Source organism: Dipodomys spectabilis, unplaced genomic scaffold, assembly GCF_019054845.1.
Source record: "Dipodomys spectabilis isolate Male_0828 unplaced genomic scaffold, ASM1905484v1 ptg000143l, whole genome shotgun sequence".
Lineage (NCBI taxonomy): Eukaryota > Metazoa > Chordata > Mammalia > Rodentia > Heteromyidae > Dipodomys > Dipodomys spectabilis.
This window is the reverse complement of record NW_024870820.1, coordinates 796848-811015: the sequence shown is the minus strand read 5'-3', so window position 1 is coordinate 811015 and position 14168 is coordinate 796848. Positions and strand designations below refer to the sequence as shown.

The following is a 14168-nucleotide window of genomic DNA, read 5'->3' as shown; positions in this document are numbered from 1 at the left end:
GTATAAACTGGCCTGATGTTTACTATATTACTTAACAGTAAAACAGCAACTATACAGACTCATGGCTGTTTTCTCATGCTGAGAAAAGAGGATCAAGGTTCTAAGCCGGAACAGGAAAATGGATTAGACTCATCTCCATTGACCGCTAAAAAAGCTTGAGGTGGAGTTTGGTTCAAGTTGTAGAAAGCAAAAATCTCAGGAACAGTGTCCAGGCCCTGAGTTCAAACCCTAGGACCAGCACAAGGACACACGCACACCACACACACACACACACACACACACACACACACACACACACACACACACACACACACCCCACAAAAACACATACACAAACACACACAATTTTGTATGTTCCTATCACCCCACTTAACAATACTTTCCCACTTCCAAGCTCACAAGTTGTTGTTGTTTTGTTTTGTTTTCAAAGAGACTTGCTGTGTAGCTCAGGTTGCTCTTAAGCTTACAATCCTCCTGGGTGCTGTGATTACAGGCATGTCTACCATAATTGGCTTCACTCAGTAACTCTATAATATTTTTTGCAAGAAATTCATTCATACTCATGAAGATATGTGGCTTAAAGCTGTTCATATTAATATTCTAATGTACAAAATGTAAATAATATAGCTGGACATGGTACTATACTACCACATGGTCATGCCAGACAGAAGTAGGAGTTGCGGAAAGCCAGATTTACACTGCAGAATCTTGTCTCCAAGGAAAGAAATTCTGTAAATATAAATCTACTCTGAGACATACAATATGTTAAATTTATATAATGAAAAAAATAGATTATTTTTAATGGAAATAAAATCTTGGCAGAAAATTTGAAAACATGTATATGTATATATATTTAAATTTGGAGAAATAAAATTTCAAGTGGTATTATCTGTATTTTTCAGTCTGTCACCTACCGATTTACTGACACATTGATTTCTGTTTAGTCTTCACAAAACACTGTTCTCTCACATAAGTACAAAAAAACTGCAAAACAAAAAGTACAAAAAGTACATTATCATAAATGCAAATGTAGTTTATTCCCTACCATAATAATTTGGAGAAAACATGCATTAAGTTAATGGCATTGAATACTGCTCAAGAAGGGGAGTCAAAGAGAATGTAGATTATGTGTTTGTGTGTGTGTGTTTGTTCCATGAGTAAATAATGGAGTCAGAAGTAGACCTAATATTCCTGTTTAGTCTTTTTGCTCAAAGCTGACACTCTACAATGAGAGCTACATCTCCACTTCTGGATTTTGGTTTCTCAATTGGAGAAATATCTCAGATTTTTCTGCATAAGCTGCTTTAAACCAGGATCCTCTGATTTTTACCTCTAAAGTAGCCAGGTTTTAAAATATGAGCCATAGGTGGACAGCAACTACATTAATATTTTTTGCATGTTTGAATGAATTTTAGAGTAAGACATATATGTTACTTTTGAGAATGTAGGAAAATAGTAATTAATATTTAAGAGATCATAAAACATACAAACCTGAACATGGAATTTAGCTGAGAATAGAATGGAATAAATCAAAATTACCTATGATAGTTTTCAGTCTGTGCACAGAAATGATTGCATTGTTGGAGTCCAAGGCCATCAGATAGCTTAGCCCTAGCTGGCTGCTATGCTCATGAGGCCAGCTAGTGATATTCACAAGAATGTGATGTTGTTGGATGGCAGGGATCAGCTTCAAGTTCAGAGATCAATACCTATTGATCTCAAACCCTGATATTTTGAAATACATTGTACTTCCATTATCCCAGCTTTTCCTGAATTCCTAGAACCTAAAAAAAGTTTCAGCTTTACTTAGTATTTAACATTTCTTTTTTTCTCTCTCTTTTTGTCGGTCGTGGGGCTTGCACTCTGGGCCAGGGCATGATCCCTGAGTTCTTTAGCTCATAGCACCACTTTTGTGTTTTATGGTGGTTAATTTGAGATAAAAGTCGGATGAAATTTCCTGCCTGGGCTACCTTTGAACTGCGATCCTCAAAAACAGCTTCCTGAGTACCTTGGATAATAGACACGAGCCACTAGTTTAACCCATTTCTTACTCTATCCTCAAACCCGGTTAACCAGAAACCTAATCCAAATCACATTCTGATTTAACACCAAATGGCTAATGTAAGGAAAATTGTCTAGATTCTATTCAATCGTACATTTTTTTGGCTTCTATTTCTTATTGGAAAACTAAAATTTACCTTAAAGCTTATCCTTCCCTAAACCTAACCGGAACAAAAATGTACCTCACACTTTAAACCAAATTTTATCTGAATGTTTAAAGTAACACAGACTGGTTTCATTCATTCTTGCCATTCATTCCTCTTAAAATATGTGGCAGTTTTACACAATGTCTTACATGTTTTTCTCATCCTAATCCGCTCTAACTGGCACACCTTGCCTAATCCTAAGCATACATATAACTGAATCATCATGTTAATAACAAGCCACTTTTTCATATTTATCCCAACTCTTGCTCAGCATGGAGGTCTAAATTTTACTTGCATTTTGAACATAAATTTTAAGTGTTTTTCTATTTCTTGTCAGGTTTTATTGTTCATTAATTTTTAAAAATTTTATTTTGTTGAAAAGATGCTTTAAAGAGGGATTAGTTACATGTGTAAGGTAAGGAGTACGTTTCTTGTTGAGCATTGTTACCCACTTCTTTCTTGTTCTCCCACTATTCCATCCCTCCCCACTTCCCTTACCCCTCCCTTCCCTGGTGTAAACTTTATTTTCAACATAGTGTCATGTGAGTATCATTGTTGCAATGGGTCATCCTGTGATGAACCTAAATTTTCTATTTCTCTAATCCTAATTCTAATTCTGTTTGGGATCCTAACCATAACCATAATAATAATGATAGCTCAATTCAAAAGTTAACAAAAAATATTTGGGTTTTTATTCATCCTATTAATTCAATGTATATCTTGAATTAACTTGCAGTTTAGCTTAAATCTTCCAAATTAGTTTATATGCGCATATAGAAAGTTGTAATTTTATGTGAAAAACAGAATACCTTTGGAGGAAGGAGTAATGAGAAGGATATAGAGGGAGTATAATCAAATATGTTAAATATATTATGGAATTGTCACTTCTGACAATTAATATCTATTAACACAATAACTAAAAATTAATAAAGAACACACTGCCTTCTAGTGTTCTTTAAGAGAGCCATAATCTGTCTTCTGAAAAAAAAAACAACAACAAACTCGTGTTAGATAAACTTTGTCCATGCATAATTTATATTGTTTGCCAATTAGTTAACTTAATGAATAAAAATTTATCGAATAAAATTCCTTGACAAAAAATATAAAACACTTACTTAGCAATTGTTTGAGAAAAAGTTTTTGTCATGAGTTTTAAGAAATGGAATTGCTATTTCCCTACAAAGCAATGAATTAAGTTTACTAATCTAGTATTTGTAGTAAGTTTAGAGAACATAATTGGCATGAAAAACAACTAAATATACATCTTGTTTCTTGAATGAGTGATATTTTAAAAATTGTCTTTTATTCATATAAATACTTAGGTTTACATTTCAAAATAAGTGCAATTTTATCTCCTTTCAGAATAAGTACTTACCCTGCAATTAAATGTACTAGCATATTCAGGTATTTAAAAGCTAAATTTTCTATGTTTGTTATGTAGCTCTACATATTCAGAATGACATGATTTTTTTATTCATAAATGTCTAACCTCAGATTTTTGCTTCATCAATATAAATTTTCTCATGAGGTTGTAGTGAGGGCTACAGTAACCAGAATGATCTAAACCATTTCCTGAATTCTAAATTTTAAATAAAATCGTTTTTAAGCTTTGATAATATCATTTATGGTCTCTTCAGAGAAATTAAGCTAAAACAAATGATACTTTTTAAACATTTCACTCACATTGTAAAGAATATTATCATAGGTCAAAAAGAGACTAATTACTTCAGACTCATCATATTTAGTGATCTTAGTGTGAAGAATGTAGAGAGTAGAAGGTCCTTATACTCAATAAATAGTATTGGCTAAATTAAATCATATATCTGGATTTCTTAATTGGAGGTTAATCACATAGAGACAGGAAAATAATAAAAAAATTTACTTTGGTTTCAACAGAAAAAGATATTTGTGCATGTACCACAGTTGCTTTATTAGTTTGTAGTTGAACACTGGACTTCGATTTATATCTTGGCTGTTGTTGTGAATAATGTGAATAACAATGAACTACAGATATATTTATGAGTTACCCAGAGAGAAATATTCACATGATTGGTGGGTCAGATGATATTTCAACTTAGGATTTCTTTTTTTTTGGGGGGGGGGGGTCCGGTAGTGGAGCCTGAACTCTGGGCCTGGGCGCTTTCCCTCAGCTCTTCAGCCCAAGGCTAGCGCTCTACCACTTGAGCCACAGCGCCACTTCCGGCTTTTTCCTTTTTGCTTATCTGGTGCTGAGGAATCAAACCCAGGGCCTCGAGCATGCAAGGCAAGCGCTCTACCACTGAGCCACCTTCCCAGCCCAGGATTTCTTTAGAAAACTGCATACTACTTTTTACAATGAGAACACTAACCTGTATTTTGACTAAGAGTATAGAAAATTTCCTTTTCTCCACAGTGTCGCCAGCCAACATTATTACCTTTTGAGTTTTTTTAAAGGGTAGGTTTTTACTGTGTGCAGTACCCAAGACTGGCCTTAGACTCAAATCCTTTTACTCCAACATCCAAACACTTGGAATTACCAGCCTTTACCACCACACCTGGGTCCTTGGATATTTTTGATAAGAGTTATAATAGTTACAAAGTAGTATTATAGTAATTTTGAATTGCATTTCTCAAATGACTTCTGCTCACAAAGCATCCAGCCAACATAGACGTTTTATTAAATACAAATTTGTAAATCCACAGGAGATTTTCAGGGCTTTTTGGAAAACATGTCTATTCAGAATTTTTGTCCATTTTTAATCAAGTTTCTTGTTAATCTCATCTTTAATCTCTCTATAGCAAATCAATAATTAATTCAAGGTAGTAGAAAGGAAAAAATTAAGCAGCTCCTAACATTTAAAATTTTTTTAATAACATGATATTGCTTAAATCATTTTCTGTTGAGGCTTGAGACTATATAACTCAATTTAGTTAGACCTTTTACAAGACTATATATAATTTATTTATTTTACTTTGTTCTTTCCAAAGGCTGCATAACTAATTTCACTTGGTTTCTTTCAGTTTCATGTAGTTCAGATTTCAATCTGAAGAATAAATGGAAGGAAGCAAACAAAAAATATATTTCCCCTCATCTGATGATGCCTCTACAAGAATGAGGAAAGTGTTGATCCTTCTAAGGACCTATGATAGAATATCAAAAAGACAATTTATTCTTCCAGGTCTTCCTTACCTTTGCGATGTAACTTAAATGATGTAAAACACAATATACTGCTCAGATACTTTTATGTTTTATCAGTTTTGCACATTTTCATATGGATTTCACCTCTGTCTACAACATTTCTTCATCATTCTGACCCTGATACTTTTACACTATCACGACATAAGATAACCAGTTTGTTTTACAGCATGAGAAGTTATCCATCTGGCTTCCTTGGAAGCAGAGCATGGTCAATAGATATTACTTCTGGTTGCTCACACTACATGTAATGGTTTTTGTACTACTTATCATATTCTATTTGGTATTTAAAAAAGAATGCTGGCTAAACTCAAAGCTCATTCATAGGTTTATGTTAAGTGTTTCACAAGTCTTATTCTCTTAATTCTTAAGATAACATTCGCTATAATGCTGATGTTATTACCATTGTAGTGTTGGGAAAAATTGTAGTTAAAGACACTAAGTGCATGGCCCAAAGACACACACAGTGAGGAAGGAAATGAGTCAAAGTTTCCAAAAGTCTTTCAGTAATACCAAAAAGGTGGGTAAAATCTCTCCATTCTCTTACACTCTCAATTCAATATTCATTTTGTCCAAGAAATAATAGCATAGCAAATATTGCCCTTGGTGATTGTTTTCTATCACATTTTGTCTTCAACACAGAATGTGTTGGTGACATTGGATTATCATACACAGAGCTGAGCTTACAAATTGAGGTCCGAAGACAGCCAAATTTCTTCTGTCACACAGTTCCAGTTTCATTTTTAAAAAGTACTAAAACTTTTAAATATCATCACTTACTATGTTTTAACAATCCCCAAACTGACATATACTCACTTCAAAATGCTTTCAAATTAGGAGATGATAAAACAGGCCCCCATGAAGTAAATTTTCTTTTATTTTTTAAAATTGTTCTAAAAGCCTTGTGCTGGCTGGTCACACCTATAATCCTATCTACTCTGAATATTTGCTCTGGAGTCTGATTTCTGTGGATAACACTTGGGAGCCAATCAGGGCCAAAAAAAAAAACTTCATGAAATTATTTTTCAAAATGTTTAATGAACTAGCAAAGAGCCAGGAATTGAGATGTAGCTTATATAGTAGCTCACCAATCTAGATAGGAAAGGCCTAGCAAGACCTTGAAGCCCTGATTTTAAACTCTGAGCACGCCAATATACATGTATGGTGTGTGTTCACATGCACGCGCGTGTTTCCTTGAGCGCTGCCTTACTCACACACACACACATTTATTCAAATTACCGTCATATCAGTGTTCTGCATTAATTTCTTTGTTAATGATATTATATGGGTAAAATACAGGAAATAAACTCTTCCATCTCAGAACATTTTTATATGTTTTTTATTGTAATAATACTGTGCACAGGGGTCACATTTACAAGGACAAGGAAACTAGTACATTTCCTAACAAGCATTGTTACCTCCTCCTTTATATTTCCCATACCATCCCTTCCCTCCCACTTCCACAAGTATACTCCCCTCCCCCTTCCTTCCTCCGCCTAAATTGTAAAGTTCATTTTTCAACATAGTGTCTTGTGCATCTCATTGTTACAATGGGTCAACCTGTATCCCTATTTGAGCATTTTTTCCCTTACCCTCCCCAAATTAGAGAAGCATACATACAAGATGTAAGTGCACTAACTTCAAATACAGAGAAAACAGGGGTTTTATCGTGGGGAGAAACATACAAAAAAACAAAAAATTGACATCACACATTATAAGTACCTGAGAAACAATAGCAAGAAACAAAAAACCACTTCTGTCCCTATTTTGGGGTTCAATTTCTTTAACATCATTTTATCTGGTTATATGCACATATCTTTTGAACTTTTCTGCTTATCCCAGATATACATTTGTTATTGAAAATAAGGGAAATCATGGGACCTATGTTTCTTTGGACTTGGCTTACTTCAGTCAATAAATTTTTTTCCAAGTCTTTCCATTTCCTAACAAATTGGGCGATGTCATTCTTTCTGATGGAGGCATAGAATTCCATTGTGTAAATATACCATATTTTCTTGATCCATTCATCTAATGGAGGCATTTGGTTTGGATTCATATCTTAGCTATCATAAATAATGTTGCAATCAACATAGTTGTGCTGGTAGTTTTAGTATGGTCTTGTTTATGATCATTTGGGTAAATACCCAAAAGTGGGATTACTGTGTCATACGGGAGTTTTATGTAGAGTCTTTTGAGGAACCTCCATACTGCTTTCCAAAGTATTTGAACAAGTTTTCACTCCCACTAAGAATGCAGTACTATTCCCTTGTGACCACACAACTTTCAGCATCTGTTGTTGTAAAAATATGGAATGCTACACAAATTTTCATGACATACTTGTGCAGGGGGCATGCTAATCTTCTTTGTATTATTCCAATGTTAGTGTATGTGATGCTAAATTGAGCACAGAACATTTTTTATATAGAAAGTATAATTTTTATTGATTTTATTAAACTACACAATTCAACAAAATTAAGTTCAAAAGAATTGTTGTGAAATTTTAGAATCATATATTTCTTACATAAGCACACATTTAGGAATAAAATCAAGATAGACATGCCAAAAACAAAATAATTCCAGATATTTGTAGTTCAAGAGATGTGTAGGAGGAGGAATTAAATTATTCTATACAAGGCACCTGTCAAAATGAACATTGCAGCAAGTGTTTAGGTTTGTTAAAAGTTTTAAGGTTTTAAATATGCTTAATCTTGGGATTTTGCTTATATATGCCCAAAATAGGACCGTTTGGCAGGTATAAAACTTTTCTATAAAGTATTTAATATTTATGGTAACAGACATTAAGTACTAAGTATGTACATTTCAGAGTTTATGGAAACTTTATTAATGAGAAGTTGCAAAGTCTTTGTGTAGAGAAGCAGAGTGAAGAGTTAAAACTTTAACTATACAGTTTCTGTTAAAACTTTAGGGATTCCTTACTTTATTTGATAGCAAGGAATAAATGATGATATAAGCCATAATGTACGCATGTATGTTACTATTCACACACATACATATACACACGTATACATGCACACATGGAGAAAGACACATAATTACAGCCAACACAAGTTTTACCAGTTGTTGAATATGCCTTAAACTGAATACTAGAAACAATATATGTCGAAGATGTATTTGTCTCTAAGAGTTCATTTACCACTCCTCTTATCTCTTAAAACTGGTAGTTTTAGAGAGATTTGACTTACAAAATGCAGTACAAGTGATAGCAAGTCACTTGGAAACCTCAGTAAGTATGTCATATGGTGTCTTCCTGCTCCTCAAGGATTGCTTACTCTTGTAGACACTTTCAACCACCAATTTAGCAGGAGAATACCCTGGTAAAGAGTAAAGTTATAAGGCTTTAAATGGCATCCTTACTTGAGCTCTTTTTCAACATCCAGCATGAATTTGTAGGCAGATGAGTGAGTCCTCAAAAAATTGGACTCTACATATATATTTAACTGACCCATGTGAAAATTCCTATGTGAGAAATGCTGACTGAGGTCTTGCTGATTTCCTGGCCAAGAAAATAAGAAAAAAAGAAAGTATTTTTAATGTTTTAAAGTTTGAGAATAATTTGTAACCTGTCAATAAATGTGTAGAACACAATTATACCAACTGACAAAAAAAAATGATGGCATTTCATTTATGTGCTCTTGGATTTCGCCAGTGATTTTAGAGGTGTCTACACAAGTAGAATCAGCATAAATCAAGCCAGCATTTCTTCACTTATGATATAAGGAAAGGCTACTGGTTGACACATTGTAACCATGAAATCTACAAGACACATTTCCAGAGGATGGGTGAATGGGGGAGGTGGGGAGGTGTGAAGGGAAGGGATGGTAGGGGAAAAACAAAGGGGAGGGTAACAATGCTCAATAAGAAATGTACTCATTACCTTACTTATATAACTGTAACCCCTCTGTACAGTATTTATAATAAAAATATATATTAAAACATACAAGGAAAACTTCTGTACTTATATGAAGTTGTATTTGTCACTCAATATAAGTAAGGTATTGGTTTTAGGACCACAGGCTTATTACTTTGGATACTCTAAATCTCTACATGAACACAGTATATTATTTACATTAGAATCTGCCCACCAGCTAGTGCAGTATAATTGCTGTGAGAATTTTTATTACATTCTATATTTGTAATGAAAACTAAAAGTATATGTATGCACTATCAACAGATACAAATTTTTTCAGATAAATTTTGTATGCAGTTTGAGGATGGAATTGGAGAGCAATTTCGAAAAGCACAAATTTCATCAAAAAGACCAGTTTGCAAATTGTAACAAGGAGCTAATCCAGCATCATTGAATAGTATGGAACTCCAAGGAGAAGTACTTGAATTGAGACAATATAAGAAAGTGTAACAACCCAAGGACTTTTTAAAATGCAGCTGCTAGAATTCTCATGTAGAGCTTTCATAACAGTTTGTGAAGCACAAATCAGAACCTCACTGAAGTGTAGATGGTTTTCTCTCAACTTTCTGTCATGATCAGTCATTATCAATCAACATATAGCTAATCTTGAATAATCCTCTAATAAAATGTTGATGGAGTGTTTATATGCAGAAAACCTCGGAAGGCTAACTTTTTCCAATTAGGACAGTCTGTATTTTATGATCCAGCCAAGAGAAAACTAGGTAAGCATCCATTTACAACCTTCTGAATAATTCTGATTCTGCCCACATCACTTATCTATCCATACCTGTGCCCGAGTGAAACGATTTTAAAATAATTTATCATTTAAAATTTAAATTTATGCTTCAGGCAAGATATCGAAGGAGAAGCTGGAAGCTAAACAAGCTCTCACATAGAAAACAGCTTTAGTGCTCCAGTGAAAAGTCCTTAGCTGGAGAATCACACCAAGTGTGCCAGCACAGTACAGAGAGTTAGGCCGGAGAGGGAAAAACCGGGCAAGGAGACAAATCTGAGCACTTGCCAGCAGCTGTGGTTGCAGCTGTGGCGGGGGCGGTTGCGGCTGTAGGCGCCATACCTGCAACACAGAGAGTCTACGACAAAGGCGCCAGATGCAGCAGGTGAGAGGATTCTACTCAACACCAGCAAGAACTGACAAGGAGCAGACATCTTCATCCTTCAGATCGCAGACCAGAGATCACCCAGGAACCAGACTCCTGTGTGAGTAGAAGCATGATTTCCTCACTCCTTCTCAGGGAGCAGAGAAGGGAAGGCCACCCCTCCCTGCCCACTACCGGAGATCTCCATCTCTGATACTGGCAAAGGCCTCGCTGAGCAGCTAGCTCCAACTCAGTCTTTGGATGAAAACAAAAAGTAATTTAGCAGGTCACAGGAACCTAACCTGACCTGCCAGGCTCAGCTCTATGCAGGGAAAATTCACCCAGCCCTTGCCTGCGCCAGCCCCAGGAGTGGCTTTCTTCACTGGGTAAACAGAGCAAGGGGCTGCCCCTCCCTACAGCAGCCTAGACAATCAATTGAAATTCAGTAACAATAAACCCTGAGAATGGCTCCTGGCTGGGCTCTTTGACTGCTTCAGAAGCTAGCCCCTCAGGGAAAAGCTACTGTTTGCTGAAAGGCCTCAACTCTACCAAGAACCTAGCCCCATTACAGCATCTCTAAACTAGAAGAAACAGCCATCACCCTGTTTTGTGATACTCAAAGCAGATCTCCCTCCCATTGAACTAACCTGGGAAGAGGATGACAAAATCCTGGGTAAATCAAAGCATTTTTCTGCCTCCTCAAACAAACTGACTTAAGAAAACAACCAAGCTACAGGAAAATCAAACACCACAAGCAGACCAGAGACTCCAACAAGAGACTGGTTATGGACACAAGGGAGATGCAGGACCTTCCCATCTCACCCCCAAAATGCAAATAACTCTTTTTTGTTACCTTTTATTAAAATTTTTTAACATTTTTAATTTTTAACTTTAAAAAATTGTTTTCTATTAACTTTTTTTTCTTCCTCTTATAATTTTTATTTTAGGGGTATATGTTTGTGTGTGTGCTTTTTTACCATTTTTGTTTAGCTCTACTGATCTTTTGATCCTTTTTTCTTTTCTGTCTCATTCTTTTCACTTTTTCTTCTCTTTCCTTCTTCTTTGCATGATTTAATCGCTTTTCTGCTCATTATCAGATATACCTGTAGTCGATTATTAGACCTTATCCCCCATTGTATACACACTTAATCCAGAAATTTATTACTGAATTCAAAACCTCTTAGACTTAAATTCCTTAATAGCCGTACTACCTCTATATACCTATATAAAATTTTAAGCATTTTAATTTTTTTAATTTTTCACGTCTCCTTTCTATCCCTTCCGTTCTCTTATCCTATTCCAGTCCTTCTCTGAATATTACGTTTTTAATTTGCATAATTTAAGTGTTTCATTTTTTAATTTTTAATTTTTGTTTTACAATTTTTTCTTGTCTTTTTTTCTCTTTCTTTTTTCCCCAGACTATACTATCATTCTATCCAACCTATTTCCTACTTTGACATTAGGACTAAGTTAGCTCTCCCTCTACCTTTCCACATCCTTCTATTCTTATTTATACCCACATCTCTCGCTAAAACTAATAACTTCTGGTTTGCCAAATTCTTCTTTGTGGTTCATAGACTATTAATACATAGTTGTTTGATGTTGAAAAATATATCTGTTGAACTAGATTTTATCTCAGGCTTTTGACTATGCAAATATAGACTGTGTTGATGCTTGCCTTAAGATAGTTTTCTAGCACAAACTGGTGTTACTTTCATCCCAAATGGGCAGCATAAGCTGGAAAAAACACAAGAAAAATGGCACGTCCGGGTATCTCAACTCCAACTCATGATAATCAGTGGAGAGAACAGATAATGAATAATCCAGAGGAGAGCTCCCCCAAAGCTCTATAAACACTAATGGTAAACATGGTAAAAAGATTGAAAACCTGCAAAGGACTCTGTGTGAGCATGAGAGGGAGAGAGATGAGGCAAACGAAAGATCAAAACAGGAAGCTCAAGGCGTGAGGAAGCTACTCAAAGATAGATAAAGGAATTGCATGTGCAACTTGAGAACACTCAAAGGAATTGTGTGAGCAAGCTGTGATCAGTCAAAGAGAACTACAGGAATTGCATGAACGTGAGGAAGCTAATCAAAAAGTAATACAAGAATTGAGAGAGCGGGATGAAAATACACAAAGATCACTAGAGGCATTCATGGAATCCGTAAACAGAGAGCTGAAAGAAGTCAGGGAGTCCACAAAGGGAATGCTGATTGGATCCCAACAGAAGGAATGGAAGTCCAAGGAAACCATAACCAATCAACTAAGTGATTTGAGAATAAACAATGAACATCAAATTAAGGAAGTAAAGAATTTCATTCAAGATCTAAAACAAAGATCCAACAAAGAATTTGAAGCCATAAAAGCTGACCAACTACAAGTAAAAGAAAAAAAAAGTAGAAAATCTGGATAGTAGAATAGACCACGCAGAATATTGAGTCCTGAGGATAGAAGACAGCGTAGATTTTATAGAAAAAGAACATACAACCATCCAAGACAAATCTAAGAAATATGATAGATCTATTCAGCATTCAACCTTTGAGCCACCAGTGCCTACCTATGTTGCATATTTTGTGTAATTCAAATTTTCAGCATTGTATAGATGCTCCTACTACAATATAAAAACAAAAAAACTTAACCAACTTTTCACTGTATTTGATGTTGTTGTAATTTGTGGAGGGGAAGGAAAAAACTAAGTTGTTTAAATAGGGATACAGGTGGACCCAGTACAACGATGAGATGTACAAAATGTTATGTCGAAAAATGAAATTTACAACTTTGGCTCAAGATGGGAGAGAGGGTCGGGAAGGGGAGATGGAAAGGGATGATAAATGCATAGAAAGGAGGAGGTAACAATGCTTTATAAGAAATGTACTCATTACATTGTCCCTGTAATTGTAACGCCTCTGTATGGTATTTTCACAAAAAAAACTTAAAACATAATAAGGATATTTGTAAAGTATATAATGAAGGAAGAATTTTCATCCTTTACAAAATATATGTAAAATCTATGCTAAACTATCTATATTTTACTCTACCTTTCCTGCAACCAGTTTGATATAGTTTAATACCTGTCACGCCAAGTTTCTTTATATTCTACTGGAGATTTAATTTTTCATGTATGTATGTTTATGTATATTTATATGTATCTATCTATCTATCTATCTATCTATCTATCTATCTGTATATGTTCCAATGTGGATCCTCAAACTTGAAACTTTGCTTTTTATTTTTGCTGTTCAGCAGTTAATCTGGTCCGCTCAATCTGTGACAATATCTGTGCTCATTCTGATCATTCCTTTATTTACCACACCATTAGCACCATCAGCCTTTTAAAATCAGCTTAATTTCCAGAGATGATTGCCAATCAATCCAACCAATATACACCTAGAGGGTTTTAATAAAACAAGCTTTAAGGTAGGAAGATATCATGAAGTGACAACTACAAAATTTCTACAGAGACCTGACATCTTTCACATTTCTGCCTTCCTCATGATACTTAAGCAATCATTGACTAACACTATTAATAATACTGCAATTATAACTTAAAGATCAGTGTTTTTGCAACCTGAAGCTTTCTTTTTCTATGATTCTTGACATAAACTTTTGTGAGACTTTTTTGATTGTGGTGGGATACCATCCAAAACAAAGCCATGTATATCAAGAAAGCCAATGTTTTCAACTCAGAGTACTAAACAAAAGAGGGAAAAAAATTAAGGTTAGCTATATACGTTAAGCACAAATATAGGCAATATCAAGA

The 14168-nt window shown here is 34.9% G+C and overlaps 1 non-coding gene across 1 annotated transcript; it reads right to left on the bottom strand.

Annotated features, from left to right (window-relative positions):
- Nucleotides 1-7682: 7682 nt before the first annotated feature.
- LOC122117541 lies at nt 7683-7789 on the bottom strand. Its single transcript, XR_006149192.1, has one exon. It is a non-coding gene; the product is annotated as a U6 spliceosomal RNA (small nuclear RNA).
- Between the last annotated feature and the right edge of the window lie 6379 nt (nt 7790-14168).